At 43.8% G+C, this 18432-nt stretch overlaps 1 protein-coding gene across 3 annotated transcripts in view; it reads left to right on the top strand.

Moving 5' to 3' along the window:
* Positions 1 to 624: 624 nt before the first annotated feature.
* Positions 625 to 18432, top strand: part of ATG9A (autophagy related 9A) — a 70896-nt gene continuing 53088 nt past the window's right edge. Inside the window, exons 1-3 of one of the 3 annotated variants that reach the window (XM_077447873.1) lie at positions 625 to 746; positions 6631 to 6697; positions 9138 to 9257. The gene's annotated coding sequence lies outside the window, so the exon portion shown is untranslated. Of the gene's footprint in view, positions 747 to 6630; positions 6698 to 9137; positions 9258 to 15677; positions 15810 to 18432 lie in introns of those variants that run through there. The other 2 variants (XM_077447874.1, XM_077447875.1) reach the window with 2 other exon arrangements.

Here is an 18432-nt window from a genome sequence, read left to right as displayed (position 1 = left end):
GGTCCGGGGCTGAAGTGGTTAAAGGAGAATTAACCAAAAAAAAGGTTAATTAAATCCACAAGTTTTTTTTTGTTTTTTTTTTACGACTACTATTCCTTTATATTGGCTTTTAAATGAACAAATGCAGCAATTTAGAAACTGGATGAAGAGTTTAGCTCTGGGAAACACTTTTTGAAAGATAAAAAGTGCATTTTATATACATCTATATAGATCAGACCAAAATGTAGGACAAATGAGGGGGGGGCAGTGGGACATTTCTCCAAATCAGGGACAGTTGGGAGCTATGTTCCCCCTCTCCCTGTGCAGCATATGGTAGGACCCATCTCACAGCCCTGCAGAAAACCCCGCCCCGCCCCGCCCCGCCCCGCCCCGCCCCAATCCCCCTGTATTGTAGACGAGGCGCACACAATATATAAATAACGTAATACAGACGTCACGGGCACGCCCACCCCCTCCATGCTGCTCACATGCGACTCAGCTTTCACTTTGCTCCCGCGTCAATGACCTCACTTCCGCCCCGCCCAGCCTGTCTACTTCAACTCTGACCCAAAACAAACCATAAGCCACGCCCGGCGGAACATCATTGGCCACCCCATGGCAGCCTCTCTGGTGGTTGGTGGAAAGGACTCCCCAGCCCTCAGGTCGCCTGCGGATTGGTTAGTCAGGCCGTCGCTCCTGACTGTCAGTCCGGGCTGAGGGGAGAGGCAAGGAGCGGCCGTGTGAAGAGACTGAGCCCGGGAGAGAAGGTGAGGAGGAATGTGCTGACACACGGATACTTCCTCCCCCCGGGTGTCCGTACACTCACATGGGCATAGTTACCAACACTCACACATTTCCCGGGAAGTTCACAGCAGCCATAAACACAATACTTATCTCTCTGTGTGTGTGTATAGGGATCAACCTGCACTGAGCTCCCTCCCCATACATAGAACATTCATGGCCTGTGTAAGACGCAACTGATGTCAGCTGAGTCTATGGTGTCATGTCTGCAGTCTCTGACCATCTCCTGTATCATGTCTCATTTCTGCAGTCTTTGACCATCTCCTGTATCATGTCTGCAGTCTCTGGCCATCTCTATTATCATGTCCTCAGTCTCTGACCATCTCTTGTATCAAGTCTGCAGTCTCTGACCATCTCCTGTATCATGTCTGCAGTCTCTGACCATCTACAGTATCATGTCTGCAGTCTCTGATCATCTCTTGTATCATGTCTGCAGTCTCTGATCATCTCTTGTATCAAGTCTGCAGTCTCTGATCATCTCTTGTATCAAGTCTGCAGTCTCTGACCATCTCCTGTATCATGCACTCAGTCTCTGACCATCTCTTGTATCATGTCTGCAGTCTCTGATCATCTCTTGTATCATGTCTGCAGTCTCCGACCATCTCCTGTATCATGTCTGCAGTCTCTGACCATCTCTTGTATCATGTCTGCAGTCTCTCACCATCTCCAGTATCATGTCTGCAGTCTCTGATCATCTCTTGTATCATGTCTGCAGTCTCTGATCATCTCCTGTATCAAGTCTGCAGTCTCTGACCATCTCCTGTATCATGTCTGCAGTCTCTGACCATCTCTTGTATCATGTCTGCAGTCTCTCACCATCTCCAGTATCATGTCTGCAGTCTCTGATCATCTCTTGTATCATGTCTGCAGTCTCTGATCATCTCCTGTATCAAGTCTGCAGTCTCTGACCATCTCCTGTATCATGTCTGCAGTCTCTGACCATCTCTTGTATCATGTCTGCAGTCTCTCACCATCTCCAGTATCATGTCTGCAGTCTCTGATTATCTCTTGTATCATGTCTGCAGTCTCTGACCATCTCCTGTATCAAGTCCGCAGTCTCTCACCATCTCCTGTATCATGTCCGCAGTCTCTGACCATCTCCTGTATCATGTCCGCAGTCTCTGACCATCTCCTGTATCATGTCCGCAGTCTCTGACCATCTCCTGTATCATGTCCGCAGTCTCTGACCATCTCCTGTATCATGTCCGCAGTCTCTGACCATCTCCTGTATCATGTCCGCAGTCTCTGACCATCTCCTGTATCATGTCCGCAGTCTCTGACCATCTCCTGTATCATGTCTGCAGTCTCTGACCATCTCCTGTATCATGTCCGCAGTCTCTGACCATTATTATTTATTATTAACGATTTATATAGTGCCAACAGTTTACGCAGTGCTTTACAATGTATAGGGGAGACAACACAATTACAGTACAATACAAAAGGTACAGGAGGGCCCGGCTCGCAGAGCTTACATTCTAAAGAGAGGGGGTGGTGGTACAAAAGGTAATAGCTGCAGAGAATGATTTGATGGGGGTGGCTCAGGGACAGTTAGGTGGGTGTGGGATAGGCTTCCCTGAATAAATGAGTTTTCAGGGAACTCTCCTGTATCATGTCCGCGGTCTCTGACCATCTCTTGTATCATGTCCGCAGTCTCTGACCATCTCTTGTATCATGTCCGCAGTCTCTGACCATCTCTTGTATCATGTCCGCAGTCTCTGACCATCTCTTGTATCATGTCCGCGGTCTCTGACCATCTCTTGTATCATGTCCGCAGTCTCTGACCATCTCTTTTATCATGTCCACGGTCTCTGACCATCTCTGGTATCATGTCCGCAGTCTCTCAGTGCTGTGAATATTCTGTCCCATAATAGTCTAAAGTGCAATGAAATCACAAGGTGATGAAGGTGCTGTGCTCCCCTTCCTTCTGTGCCCTCACTCACCAACTTTCCATGAAAGTATCGCCTGTAGTGAAAGGTTAGGGATCCTGTATGGCTCTGTGGATAGTTTATCTGGAATCTGTCCACAGGACAACTATAATGGCACGTACACACGACCTGGACTTTTCAACGGACTTGTTCCGGTGGACTTGAATCCGTTGGACAATTGAATCGTGTGTGTGGGGCTCCAGCGGACTTTTTCTTCCCAAAAGTCCGACAGACTTAGAAATAAAACATGTTTCAAATCTTTCAGGCGGATTCGAGTCCGGTCGAAAAATCCGGTTGTCTGTGTGCTAGTCCGACGGACTAAAACCGACGCTAGGGCAGCTATTGGCTACTAGTTATGAACTTCCTTATTCTACGTCATCACGTTTCGACTCCATCTGACTTTTGGAAGTCCATTTGTTTGAAAGTCCGGCGGACCTCAGCTGCAAAGTCCATCGGACTGTCTGCCGGACCAGGTCCGTCAAAGTCCGGTTGTGTGTACACGGCATTAGTCGTGCTCTCCACAAATCTGGCCTTTTATGGTAGAGTGGCAAGAAGAAAGCCATTGCTGAAAGAAGTCCCGTTTGCAGTTTGCGAGAAGTCATGTGGAGGACACAGCAAAGATGTGGAAGAAGGTGCTCTGGTCAGATGAGACCAAAAATTAAACTTTTTGGTTTAAAGGCAAAACGCTATGTGTGGTGGAAAACGAACGCTGGACATCACCCGGAACACACCATCCCCACCGTGAAACATGGTGGCGGCAGCATCATGTAGAGATTCTTTTCTTCAGCAGGGACAGGGAAGCTGGTCAGAGTTGATGGGAAGATGGATAGAGTCAAATACAGGGCAATTTTAGAAGAAAACCTGTAATGCCCCATACACACGACCGGACTTTTCGTCAGAATAGGGCCGACTGACTTTTGGCGGAGTTCCGACGGGCTTTCCGAATGAACGGACTTGGCCACACACAATCACACCAAAGTCCGATGGATTTGAACATGATGACGTATGATCGGACTAGAATAAGGAAGCCAATATCTGCCCTAGAGTCGTTTTTTGTCCGATAGGAACTGGGTCTGGCGGAGTTCCGACCGAAAAATTTGAAACATGTTCTATTTCTAAAGTCCGTCAGATTTTGACAGCAAAGGTCTGATGGAGCCCACACAAAATCGAATCGAATTGTCCCACAGATTCGTTCCGTCAGACCTTTGCTGTTGCCCTGTGTACGCGGCATTAGAGTCTGCAAAAGACTTGAGACTGGGGTGGAGGTTCACCTTCCAGCAGGACAACGACCCGAAACATACAGCCAGAGCTGCAATGGAATAGATTAAGGGATCTCCAAACTTCGGCCCTTCAGCTGTTGTGGAACCACATGTCCCATGAGGCATTGTAAAATTCTGACATTTACAGACATGACTAGGCATAATGGGAATTTTAGTTCCTGAACAATTGGAGGGCTATAGTTTGGAGACCCCTGGATTGGATCAAAGCATATTCATGAGTTAGAATGGCCCAAAGTTCAGACCTAAATCCAATTGAAAGTCTGTGGCAAGACTTGAAAATTGTTGTTCACAGATGCTCTCCATCCAATCTGACAGAGCTTGAGATATTTTGCACAGCTGGTAGAGACATCCCCAAAAAAGACTTGCGGCTGTAATTGCAATGAAAGGAGGTTCTACAAAGTATTGACTCAGGGGGTCACTATACAAATGTACCCCCCACTTTTCACATATTTATTTGTAAAAAATTTGGAAAACCATTTATCATTTTCCTTCCACTTCACAATTATGGTATGTGCAACTTTGTGTTGGTCTATCACATAAAAGTCTATCACATAATCGTAAAACAAAAACGTAAATGTATTGTATTGGGATTTTATGTGATACAGATTATCTGAAATAAATGTGTCATCATGCCTGTGACCAGTGTACTTCCTTTAAAGGTGTGTTTGTGTTTTTTTTTTTGTTTCATAAATAAAAAACTTGCGTAAGCTGGCGGGATCGGTGACTGGAAACCGTCAAATTTGGTCGCCGTCACAGGTTGGACATATCGACCCTCGTCTTGGTACACCCTGCACTCAGGCTGCAGTAAGCCAGCAGCGGACATCTTGTTACACCCAGCCCATATATGATGTCCGCTGCTGCTTACTGCGTAGTGTTAATTTTGGCAGCACATTTCGATTTCGTTTTAGTCTTAGCCCTTGTACACACGGTCGGAGAATCCGTCGGAATGAGTCTTATCGGACAATGTCGTCGGATAATCCGACTGTGTGTGGTATGCATCGGACTGATTCCGTCAGAATATCCATCCAACCCAATTTTCCAACATGTTGGAAATATTTCCCGACCAACTGGGCCGGTCGGACATACTCCGATCATGTGTAGCGAATTTTGATCGGACCAAGTGCCACGCATGCTCAGATCAAATTCCTACATCAAAGCTATTGGCTACTTGCCTGAATGTAGTCCCATCGTAACGAAATTACGTCATCACGTTCTGAAAGATCGGATTTTTCAACAACTTAGTCCGACCGTGTGTATGCAACAGTTTAGGACAAGATCCGACGGACAAAATCCGACGGATTTGGTTGCCAAAATCTCCGACCATGTGTACGTGGGCTAAGTCTTAGGACTAAAATGGCGTTTTAGTTTTAGTCCCATTTTAGTCTTCTGGAATTGTTTTAGTTTTAGTTTTAGTCATCTAAATCTCCAGTACATTTTAGTCAACTAAATATCCTACGTTTTATTAGACTAAAATCTCCAGTACATTTTAGTAGTCTAAAATCGAATGGGTGTAATTAAAATTGTAATACATTAGTTAACATTTCTCTACAATTTCCAAACTCATTATATACTGCTGGAGTGAAAAATCTCATCTGTTATTATTTTTGGGTTAGAGGTATGAACATGCACTAAAGGCCAGTGTTCATTTTGAAGTCAAATTTCAATTTAGTTTTAGTCTTTTGACTAAAATTCCATTTTAGTTTTTAGTCCCATTTAAGTCTTTTGACTTAAATGCCATTTTAGTTTTAGCCGTAGTTTAGTCATCTCAATTGTTTTAGTCGACTAAATTAACACTGTTAGCCCTTGTACACAAAAATGTCCGATCGGACCTTGTTGACGGATAATCTGACCGTGTGGGCTCCATCTGACTTTTTCCATCGGACTGTCTGACCAACAAAGTTTGAGAGCTGGATCTAAAAATTTCCGACAACATGATCCAATTGGACTTTGTCCGATCACTTGTAGAGAATTCTGATCGGACAAAGTGCCACGCATGCTCAGATCAAAGTACGAGACCGAAGCTATTGGCTACTAGCCTGAACGTAGTCCCGTCGTAACGAACGTCATCATGTTCCGAACGGTCGGACAAAGTTGTCGGAAAATCCGATCGTTCGGAACATGATGACGTTCGTTACGACGGGACTACGTTCAGGCTAGTAGCCAATAGCTTTGGTCTCGTTTTCCGACGGATTTTGTGCTCGGAATTTCCGACCGTGTGAACGGGGGCTTACTACGGCTGAGTGCAAGGTGTACCAAGATGGGCGTCGCAGCATAGCATTGCAAAATATATCCTTTCCTCTCATGTCATTTATTGCTGCATTTCAGGGCCTGCCCATAAGTGCTGCCTGTCAGTGCCATCTATCGGTGCCCATAAATGCCACCTATTAGTCAGTGCCAGCCATCAGTCATTGCCACCTATCAGTGCCCAATAGTCAAACTGTCACATGACATTAAAAAAAAAAAAGTATCAGTATCGGCAAGTACTTGGGGGAAAAAAGTATTGGTACTTGTACTCGGTCTTAAAGTGGTATGGGGACAGCCCCATGTGTGGGTGGCTCCATTGTTATCAGAGTGCTCAGTGATGTTTACAGCCACACAATTGCTATGACTCAGTGTTTGTTACATGTCAGTTTCATTTTCCCCAGCTCCAGCCACCAGAGTATTGCTGCCATGTAGGAAGAGAAGTGATCAGAGGAGAGCAATCTATAAAGGGTGAGTGTCACTGTGGGGTCTCTATATGGTTTCCTGATCTCTCTCTGGTTTGCGGAGTCTGTCTCCGGATTTTACATTTTCTCCCTGCATTTCAGCACTGAACACGTGTATAACGAAAGCTGTATCTTTGGGCGGGTTACTTTTTGGTTTGTTCGTGTTTTCTGGGACTTAAAGGGTTATATTTGTAAGGTGGCGAGTCTGACATTCATCGAGGGTTCATTCACACATGCGGTTGGGTTTGGTGGGGTGGAAGTAAAACCGCACCTTTTTAGCTGCAGAGGCAGCGCAGTGGGTGGGGGGTGTTCACAATAATGCCGCGTACACACAACCGCACATTCCGACAATAAAATCTATGTTTTTTTTTTTTTTCGACGGATGTTGGCTCAAACTTGTCTTGCATACACACGGTCACACAAATGTCGGAATTTCCGTACGTCAAGAACGCAGTGACGTACGAGGAGCCCAGAAAAATGAAGTTCAATAGCCAGTTCCTATGCAGCTTTTGTCCGACGGGACAAATACGAATTTCTTTCCCCATACCATACTAGATCCAGATAGTACGATTTTATTTATTCAGTACAGATGTCGTCCTCCAAAAATACAACACAATACATGACATCACTTTTGAATTTATATTTTCTCATATGAGAATTTTCATGCCTTTTTATACACTTGCCTACCGCATATTTACTACAGCAGGTTGACTCTATTGTGCAAAATCATGTACCTGTTAAGGATGAGCTCAGACGTGTTCGCATGGTGCACGTGCAGAGCCCCCCCCCCCCAGGAAGTCGGCGCAGCACTGCTCTAATCACAGGCAGTGAGACATTGCCCCGATGCGCGGCTGCAGAGATCAGGAAATGTCTCACTGCCTGTGATTAGCGCAGCGCTGCGCCGACTTCCTGGGGGGCTCTGCGCATGGAGCATGCGAACACGCCTGAGCTCATCCCTAGTACCTGTACGTCATTTCATGCACTAGCCAATGGGTGGCGCACGCGCTGATTGGACACAGGGGCTTCGAATCGGTGGGTCCGGCAGACCCGATTTCCGTCGGCCACCCGCAATCTTTCCCCAGAGAAGTAAACAAGGCAGATTGCCGTTCTAACTGGAAAGAAGATGGCGATCTTGTGTTCCTGCTAAGCAGGAACACGGATCTCCGTCTTCATCCAGTCAGAGCCCCTCCCCCCACACAGTTAGCAAGCGCTCCCTAGAAGCACAACTAACCCTTTGATCGCCCCTGATGTTAACCCCTTTCCTGCCAGTGTCATTTGTACAGTAACAGTGCATATTTTTAGCACTGATCACTGGATTAGTGTCACTGGTCCCCAAAAAAAATCACTTCGGGTCCGATTTTTCTCCGCCGCAATGTTGCAGTCCTGCTAAATAGCTCGGATTGCCGCCATTACTAGTAAAAAAAAATTGAATAAAAAATTGAATAAAAATATCCCAACGTTTGTAGACGCTATAACTTTTGCGCAAACCAATCAATATACTCTTATTGTGATTTTGTTTATTTTTTTACCAAAAGTATGTAGCAGAAAACATATTGGCCTATATTTATAAAGAAAATAAGTTTTTTTTTTATTATTATTATTATTATTATTGGATATGTTTTATAGCAGAAAGTAAAAAAGTGTTTTGTTTTTTTTGTATGTTTTTTTTTTAATTTTTTAAATTTTTTTTTACAATTGTCGGTCTTATTTTGTTTTTGGTGTAAAAAATAAAAACCGCAGAGGCGATCAAATACCAAAAGAAAGTCTATTTGTGGGGAAAAAAAGGGACATAAATTGAATTCTTTTTTTCATGGGTACCGCGTCGCACGACCATGCAATTGTCAGTTAAAGTAGCGCATTGCCGTATAACAAAAAATGGCCTGGTCATGAAGGGAGGGTAAATCTTCTGGGGCTGAAGTGGTTAAAGAAGTTGCATGCAAGCCGTGATGAAGTCGCGTCGGCATGTCGGATTCAAAGTCGCAACGGTGTGAACCGAATCCGCTAAATGTATTCCAGGAGCATCAAAACAGAAAGGTGTGCGGTTTGTTTTCATTAGAAAGTAGACAAAGCCTCAATAGTAAAGTCATCGCCTGCTAGTATGCTGCAGGATGGGACTCTTGTTCTTGTGGAAGCAGTGGTCTCTCTCCAGAGTTTTGGCACACCCCCTGCTGAGTCTGAGCTAAACCTCCCCAATCAGCAGAGGAACTTCACTCCATCAATGCTCCCATCAGGCCTCTCTGCTTCTGGGCTGCCATCTTCCCATGGTGGGGACACCTGTGCTGGTGACATCGGGGGATATTCCCTTGCTTTTCAGAGATTTCCTCTTAATCCTGTTCTGTGTCTCTGAGATAAGAAGTGAAGGGAAATCTCCCTGGTGGCACACAAGCAGCAAAAACCATTTGATGCATCCTGTTTGCTAAAAGTCTTTCCATTTTTCATTTCTGCAGGAACAGCCTTTAAAGCCGGTGATAACATTAAGAAGCTAATGGATGGTAAAGGTTTAATAAGCCTCCAGAGTCATGGTACAGGAAAGTAATCCACCTGGATTCTGGGATCAGCCACTACATGTAAGTGCACATGTCATTCATTCCTTCAGGTCTGAATAATACTAAGGGTTGGTTCACACCACAAAAACGCAGATCCATTCCGGATGTGTTTCTGCATGCTTGTTTTTAACAAGTTGGCGTTTTGCGGTGCATTTTTTTTTATGCGCTTCCAGATGCACTCCAGGTGCTAATTTTCTTCTTCTTTTTTTTTTATTTTTATTTTTTCCTGTTTTTTGTTTATTTTACACTGTACTATGTGGGCAGGCATTCCGTTGCATTTTTGATGCGTTTACTATGCGTTCCAGTGCAGGAAAAATGCAGCATGTTCAGAATCTGGTGCAGCTGTGCAGGGTAGCCAAGCGGCTTCTAACTTGCCAAAAAAACCTGGAAGCCGATTGGCTGCCATGCACAGCTGCACCAGATTTTGCGCACTCCAGTTTTAGTAAATCACCCCCATTGTGTCATAAATGGGGCAAATAAAGAAAGATACGGATGTTGCAGTCTGACATCTGCTTTATTCTCTAAAGTGGGGTACACACTATAAGAAAATCCGACAAACGATCTTACAATTATTTTTTTTCTTGTTGTTTCACAGCAAATCGATTTAAAACAAAATTTGTCTGAAAATTCTCGTACGACAAAAGCTTTTTTTTTTTTTTTTGTTTTTTTTTATTGTTTCTGATCATGCACAGTCTTTCGTTTCTGCTTTTTCTTGTATGAAAATTTTACGAAATGGTACATATAAACCAATTCAGCCCTGGACCATTTGGCTGGCCAAAGACCAGAGTGTTTTTTGCGATTCGGCACTGCGTGGCTTTAACAGACAATTGCGCGGTCGTGCAACGTTGCTCCCAAACATAATTGACATCCCCCTTTTTTTTCCCCCCACAAATAGAGCTTTATTTTGGTGGTATTTGATCACCTCTGCGCTTTTTATTGTATAAACAAATAAAGAGAGACACTTTTTAAAAAAAAAAAAAAACGCAATATTTTTTACTTTTTGCTACAATATCCCCACAAAATATATAAAAATGTTTTTTCCCTCAGTTTAGGTGAATACGTATTCTTCTTCCACACATTTTTGGTAAAAAAAAATCACAATAAGCATTTATTGGTTTGCGCAAAAGCTATAGCGTCTACAAAATAGGAGATAGTTTTATGGCATTTTTATTAATAATAATTTTTTTTATTTATTTTTTACTAGTAATGACGGCGATCTGCGATTTTTATCGTGACTGCTTTGGGACCATTCACATTTATACAGCGATCAAAGCAATTAAACGTGCACTGATCACTGTTTAAATGTGACTAGCAGTGAAGGGGTTAACCAGTAGGGGGTGCTGCAGGGGTTAAGTGTGTCCTAGGGATGTGTTCTAACTGTGGGGGGGATGGGCTATATATTTGTCATGACACTGATCACTGCTCCCAATTACAGGGAGCTGTGATCAGTGTCCTGTCACTAGGCAGAACGGGGAAATGCTTGTTTACATTAGCATTTCCCCGTTCTTCCTCTCTGTGAAACGATCGCGGGTATCCCCTTGGACGTCGAGTCCGCGGGACCCACGATCACACTCACGGAGCTCGTATCGGCTTACGCGCCCACAATGCCCCGTTTTAAAGGGCAATGTACAGATACGTTAATATGCCTGTTTGTGCCCTTTTACCAGCGTATATCGGCGTGGGCCGGTCGGCAAGGGGTTAAACTAAAATCCCTTTGTTTTGTTCCTGTACGAGAAAATTTTTGGAGCTTATTCCTTCCTCCGTTCAGAAGGTCGGAATCGACTGTAGAAAGTTGCGTACACAAAAATGTTCCCTCGATTTTTCTTATAGTGTGTATGAGCTATAAGATGAATAAAAATGTAACTTAGTTTGGTAACTGGAGGCCAACAGATAATTTTTTTATTTTTTTTTATACTTTATGTGTAGATTTCCCTTTTGGAATATCTTTTTTTTTTTTTTTTTTTTTTTTTACAGTTTAGTTCTAATTGTTACAATACAAATGTGTTTTTTTTTTTTTTTTTTTTTTTTTTTATTCTTGCCATTTAAAAATACTAAGACTGATGGATGTTCACTGAATGGACAGAGATGACACTTGCTAAATGATACCTTAAACCACATGCCGCCCGGCCGGTAGCAGAATGATGGCCGCAGCGGTGATCAGTTATCCTGACTGGGTGTCCTATGACGTCCAGCAGAATAAACCGCTCGCTGGGTGCATTGCGATCGGTGGTGCCGTGTGTCGCTCTGATACACCACATCTCCAATCTAGGTAAAGAGCCTATGACGTAGGCTATTTACCAAGCTGTGTTTGATCACATGGTAACCAGGAAGTGCTGTTTACCTTCCTCCATTTGCGCTGACAGGGCGCGGGTATAGGAGAGCCGATCATCGGCTTTCCAGGCAGGGGGGGGGGGTCTGTGCTGATAATCAGCGCAGACCCATCAGCAATGCCCATCGGTGCTCCACCTGTGCTTGCCAGTAATGCCAATCAGTGCCCACCTGTACCCACATGTGATGCCAATCAGTGCCCATAAATGCTGCCAGGCCTGCCAGTGTCTCCTCATCAGAACCATCTATGCAACCACAAAATATACACTGCTCAGGCAATCAGTAAGTAATTGACTGCTGCGGGTGCTCACCCCAGCTCGCCACCAAAGCAATATAGAAAAGGAAAATGGTAGCACACCACAGTGAAGTCAAAATCTTGAAAGTTTTATTGTTGCCAAGCCAGTCAGATGCACAGGGACATGGTTGACGCGTTTCACATGAGCGAGCGATTTTTGTGAAATGCGTCAACTATGTCCCCGTACATCTGTCTGGCTTGGCAACAATAAAACTTTTCAAGATTTTGACTTCACTGTGGTGTGCTACCATTTTCCTTTTTCTATATCAGTGCTGCATATTGTTGCCTCCTCATCAGTGAAGGAGAAAACGTACTTATTTACAATGTTTTATAACAGAAACAAAGAAAAACTTAATTTTTTTTTCAAAATTTTTTGTCTTTTTTTATTTTAGTGCAAAAAATAAAAAAAGCCAGAGGTGATTAAATACCACCAAAATAAATCTCTATTTGTGGGGAAAAAAAGATACAAATTTCACATAGGTACAATGTCGCATGACCGCACAATTGTCATTCCAATTGAGACAGTGCTGAAACTGAAAATTGGCCTGAGCAGAAAGGGGGTAAAAGTGCCCCATGTTGAAGTGGTTAGGCCGCGTACACACGCGGGGACTGTTCGCTCAACTTTGTCCGCTGAACAGTGTTTCGGCGGACAGTCCGCTCGTGTGTGGGCTTTCAGCGGACAGTTTCAGCGGACAGTCTGCTGAACAAAGTTTTTCGGAAATTCCGAAAAACTGTCCACTGAAACTTTGTTTCAGCGAACAGTCCCCTCGTGTGTAGGCTTGTTCGTCAAACTAAGTTCCGCGCATGCTCAGAAAGGATTTACACGCCGAAGTTTGCATTGCAGTGTATAGGACGTCGTTTTCTAGTCCCGTCGTACGTGCCGTTCACGTCATCGCGCACGGTTTCAGCGGACTGTTCGTTCGTCGTGTGTGGCCAAGTCCGTCCATGCTAATTTTGAGCGGACTGTCCGCTAAAACTGTTTGACGGACAAAGTTGAGCGAACAGTCCCCGCGTGTGTACGCGGCCTTACAGTCATTGTAAAGTTTTTAAGGTGTGTGTGTGTGTGTGTTTTTTTTTTATTTTTTTATTTAAATAATAAACCTGTTAATGCTTACCTGCTCTGTGCAATAGTAATGCACAGAGTAGCCCCGACCCTCCAAGCTCCCAGGCTCCTCCTCTTTTCAGCGAGCAACCATAGGAAGCTACTTCTTATGGGGGCGCACCTGTTGGTTCGCTCCCAAGCCAGGCTATGTATGTGGGTGTCTATAGACACACACCGTGGAGCTTAGTCCTACTTCCATGCTCCCTCCCCACAGGGTTTGATTGACAGCAGCAGGAGCCAATGGCTTCTGCCGCTCTCACTTAATCCTGTGAGGAGATCAGCACTGCAGTACTGGGGCACAGCACAGGATCGAGCTAGAACTCTGAAGTATTTATAGAGGTGAGGGAGTGATACAAATACTGGGACATTTTTTGTCTTCATGTAGGGAATGCTTTATAGTAAAAAGTGTCCCGCCTTTACTGAGCAGAGCAGGCTCCGTACACGGACCCGTCCGTGTGAATGAGCCCTAAGGCTGTAACGCACAGTATCTCACAAAAGTGAGTACACTCCTCACATTTTTGTAAATATGTTATATCTTTTCATGTGACAACACTAAAGAAATTACACTTTGCTACAATGTAGTGAGTGTACAGCTTGTATAACAGTGTAAATTTGCTGTCCCCTCATAACACACAGCCAATAATGTCGTCTAAACCACTGGCAACAAAAGTGAGTACACCCCTAAGTGAAAATTTCCAAATTGGGCCCAATTAGCCATTTTCCCTCCTCGGTGTCATGTGTTTCGTTAGTGTTACAAGGTCTCAGGTGTGTTAAATGTGGTGTCATCGCTCTCACTCTCTCATACTGGTCGATGAAAGTTCAACATGGCACCTCACAGCAAAGAACTCTGAGTATCTGAAAAAAAGAGTTGTTGCTTCATATAAAGATGTCCTAGACCTAGGCTATAAGAAGATTGCCAAGACCCTGAAACTGAGCTGCAGAACATTGGCCAAGACCATACAGCGGTCTAACAGGACAGGTTCCACTCAGAACAGGCCTCGCCATGGTCGACCAAAGAAGTTGAGTGCACGTGCTCAGCGTCATATCCAGAGGTTGTCTTTGGGAAATAGACGTATGAGTGCTGCCAGCATTGCTGCAGAGGTTGAAGGGGTGGGGGGTCAGCCTATCAGTGCTCAGACCATACGCCGCACACTGCATCAAATTGGTCTGCATGGCTGTCATCCCAGAAGGAAGCCTCTTCTAAAGATGATGCACAAGAAAGCCCACAAACAGTTTGCTGAAAACAAGCAGACTAAGGACATGGATTACTGGAACCATGTCCTGTCATCAGATGAGACCAAGATAAACTTATTTGGTTTAGATGGTGTCAAGCGTGTGTGGTGGCAACCAGGTGAGGAGTACAAAGACAAGTGTGGCGGGAGTGTCATGGTCTGGGGCTGCATGAGTGCTGCCGACACTGGGGAGCTACAGATCATTGAGGGAACCATGATGAATGCCAACATGTACTGTGACATACTGAAGCAGGGCCTGATCCCCTCCCTTCGTAGACTGGGCCACAGGGCAGTATTCCAACATAACCACCCCAAACACACCTCCAAAACGACCACTGCCTTGCTAAAGAAGCTGAGGGTAAAGGTGATGGACTGGCCAAGCATGTCTCCAGACCTAAACCCTATTGAGCATCTGTGGGGCATCCTCAAACCCAAGATGGAGGAGCGCAAGGTCTCCAACATCCACCAGCTCTGTGATGTCATCATGGAGGAGTGGAAGAGGACTCCAGTGGCAACCTGTGAAGCTCTGGTGACCTCCATGCCCAAGAGCTGCCTTTCTCAACCTTTTCTTCAGAGGAACCCTTGAAATAGTTCTCTGGTCTCGGGGAACCCCTGGTAAAAATGAGAAATCTACAACTCATGATACATTAGTGTGATGGTCAGTGAGAGGAATGGTCCTCACATTTGTGGTCATTGGAAAGAATTACCTCCTTACAGAGAGCTAAAAAGATCAATGGAGTCAGTGAGAACTTATCTGAGAGACAGAAATTGCCCAATGCTGAAGGAACCCCTAGCGACCTTTGGAGGAACCCTGGTTGAGAATCACTGCCCTAGAGGGTTAAGGCAGCGCTGGAAATAATGGTGGCCACACAAAATAATATATGACATTTTGGTCCCAATTTTGGCATTTTCACTTAGGGGTGTACTCACTTTTGTTGCCAGGGGTTTGGACATTAATAGCTGTGCGTTGAGTTATTTTGAGGGGACATCAAATGTACACTGTTATACAAGCTGTACACTCACTACTTTACATTGTAGACAAGTGTCATTTCTTCAGTGTTGTCACATGAAAAGATAGAAGAAAATATAAAAAAAAAAGGGGGGGGGGGGTGAGATACTGTGTGTGTGTGTGTGTGTGTGTGTATATATATATATATATATATATATATATATATATATATATATATATATATATATATATATATATATATATATATATATATATATATATATATAATTTAAAATTTATTTATATATATATATATATATATATATATATATATATATATAAAATTGATCGGTTATTGATACATTTGTAGCTAGGACAAAACAAAGAGAAGCTGTTGCTCATAGCCACCAGTTGGTTTCAGTTTATTATTGTCCTAAAACTGTTTACAGTTAAACCTCCTCCTCCTCCTCCTCCTCCTCCTCCTCCTCCTCCTCCTCATACTTTTCACTTTCGAGATCACTATATCATTTCCTGTGAGATTTTCATTTCGATTTGTAGAATTTTCTGCATTCTCTCTCTTTCTTCTCTCCTATTCTGACCGTGATTTTTTTTCCAGCTATTATTATTGTCATTTGCTGTTTAGCTAGATGAAGGTTCCTGTATACCAGTAAGTACCTGATTCATGTATTGGTAATATTTGGTGTATATTGGAGTGAGCCAGCATATATATTGCTTTCTGTAATGAATACAGTTTTATTTTATACTGGCTGTATTCATATTGGTTGCCAGTCAATTGTGTTTACAGGGTTAAATGGTATGTAAACTGACAATGAACTTCTCTTATTTGCTCTCATTTGTTCATTAGAGAGTCATTATTTGTATTTGGCGGCTCCTGTTTTGTGTCTTCTTGTTTAACATTGGGTTACGTTTTCACTGGCAGCATGACCTGGATTTCACCAGGGGCCTATTCACACACAAAGCGGAACTAAACTTTGTAAATTCATCCCAGGTTCTAACATGTACTGGGTCTTCGCTCACCTTGATTTACCGGCGCAGAATGACGCAGATCCTGCAATGTATAAACAAAAGAGCGCCATCGTCTAAGTGGAGCAGTTTTATTAAAATCGATCAGGGTGGATTTGATTTAAATTGCTAGTAAAAAGGCTTGATTTTAAATCATAATTTTTAAAGAGCAACTGTCATCTCTGTCCCTCAGCGGCTCCTCCTCTGACCCGCTGTTGACTCGCCGACAGTCCCATTCACTTTAATGGGACGGCTGGTGATGCGGCAGGGACACAACAAGGCGAGGGACGTGGCGGCAGCAGGTGAGTGGATGCCCGCTAACAGGCGCTGCCATGATGGATCTGAAATGACAGGTGCTCTTTAAATGTAAGGACTCATTCTTGCTGGTAGTTAGAATCCTTAATATTTGTAAACAAAATGAAGGTTTCCTATTTAGAATAATAAGCTGTCAGGTTAGTAAAACAGAGACATCAGAACCGATTCAATCATACAGTTTGTAGTGTACACAGATTTGCAAAACAATTGGATAAAGGAATATTCCTGATCTTTGGTTTTTATCTCATGGTTACTGTGAAATTGTGTGAATGCACCAAAGCAGTGCGTGTTATCTCAGCTTGCATTCACTGAATGAGTTTACCAAAAATGTAAATAATGCAGAATATACAGCCTCGTGCAAAGTAACTAAGCTCCATTTCATGCTGAATAAACAAAATGATTAATGTATCTTAAATAGAAAACTATCTTTAGATAGATTTTTACTCCAAAAGCATTTTATTAACCACTTGCGGACCACGGCACGCCGATATACCTCCTAAGTTAGAAGAGGAATATTGTTGCAATGGCAGCAGCTAGCTGCCCTAACCCGGTATCCTCTTCTTCGGCCGGTGGCCTGCTTTCCGATAAGAGTGGACTCTGCAGTGGATTCACCGCAAGATCACTTTTATTGGTTGTGCCCTCCACCGATGGCGCCGACGATCGGATGTTGCTCCTTGCTTGGTATGAAGACGAGTGAGGGGAAGATGGCCCCTACCTGTCTCCATACCATTGCAGAGCGGAAGCAATGTCAAAATGTCACTGCCGCCCAGGGCAGGACTTAGGATGGTGGGGGCCCCTGGGCTTGAGTCACTTTCGGGCCCTACCTTTTATACATTACCGTATTTATTGGCGTATAACACGTGCTGGCATATAACACACACCCCAAGTTTAGGAGGGAATTTTAAGGAAAAAAAAAAACTTACATTTAAATGCCCATCATTCAGCCTTATCGGTGTCCATCTGCAGCCTTGCCCCAGTGTCATTTGCAGCCTTGTCATTGCAGTCTTGAAGTTGAAAAATGGCGCCACCGTGATACAGAGTTTTGTTTATCTCGAAGGCTCTCAGCGGCTCTGGGTCCTCTCGCAGTCCTGAGTGGAGCCGAGAGTAGCCGAGTGTACTCGGCTTGGCTCACAGTCACGCCCAGTCCCTGTGTTATGTCCATCATAGGGCGGGACTAGGCGTGACTGTGAGTGGATCCAGTAAAAGTTTGTCGCCATTCCTGGCGCAATTTTGAAGTGTGACATGTTAGGTTTCAATTTACTTGCCGTAACATTATCTTTCACAATATAAAAAAAACTTTACAGTTGTCTTATTTTTTTAATTTAAAAAAGTGTATTCCCCCCCCCCAAAAAAAGTGCACTTATAAGACCACTGCGCAAATACGGTGCGACAGAAAGTATTGCAACGACCACCATTTTATTCTCTAGGGTGTTAGAAAAAAAAATGTATGTTTGGGGGTTCTAAGTAGTTTTCTAGCAAAAAAAAAAACTGTTTTTAACTTTTATCCAACAAATCTCAAAAAGAGGCTCGGTCCTTAAGTGGTTAAAATAAATTTGATAAAAATCCCAAAAATCCACTTCTTTTTTTTTTAATCCACTCTGAAATCGATAAAAACGTGCATATTTGCATTCACGTAGTTGTAAATTTCAGGCATACCATCCTCCATGGAAGTGCCTCCTGGGCTTCTGAACAGAGTATGTGAAGCTCTGCAGGGAACCATATCAGAACTGCAGAGTGAACGCGAGGAGCGGCCGTTAACCAGCGTGTAGTGCAGGGAAGTGCTGATGTAGTGGTTCTAGATAGTATGATGGGCAAAGGCAGATGTGATGATGTAAAATGGGCATGGCTACGCATTTCGTGGCGTGGGCATGCCCCTTTTCCCAGACCCCAGTCTGACTATTGAAGGATTCGCTCAGATCCTTAGGGAAGCCACAGCCATTCGGTGTGGTGCT

Source organism: Lithobates pipiens, unplaced genomic scaffold (assembly GCF_037356315.1).
Source record: "Lithobates pipiens isolate NorthernLeopardFrog02 unplaced genomic scaffold, aLitPip1_a1.2 Scaffold_22, whole genome shotgun sequence".
NCBI classification, from domain to species: Eukaryota; Metazoa; Chordata; class Amphibia; order Anura; family Ranidae; genus Lithobates; species Lithobates pipiens.
This window is presented reverse-complemented; position numbering and strand designations above follow the sequence as displayed.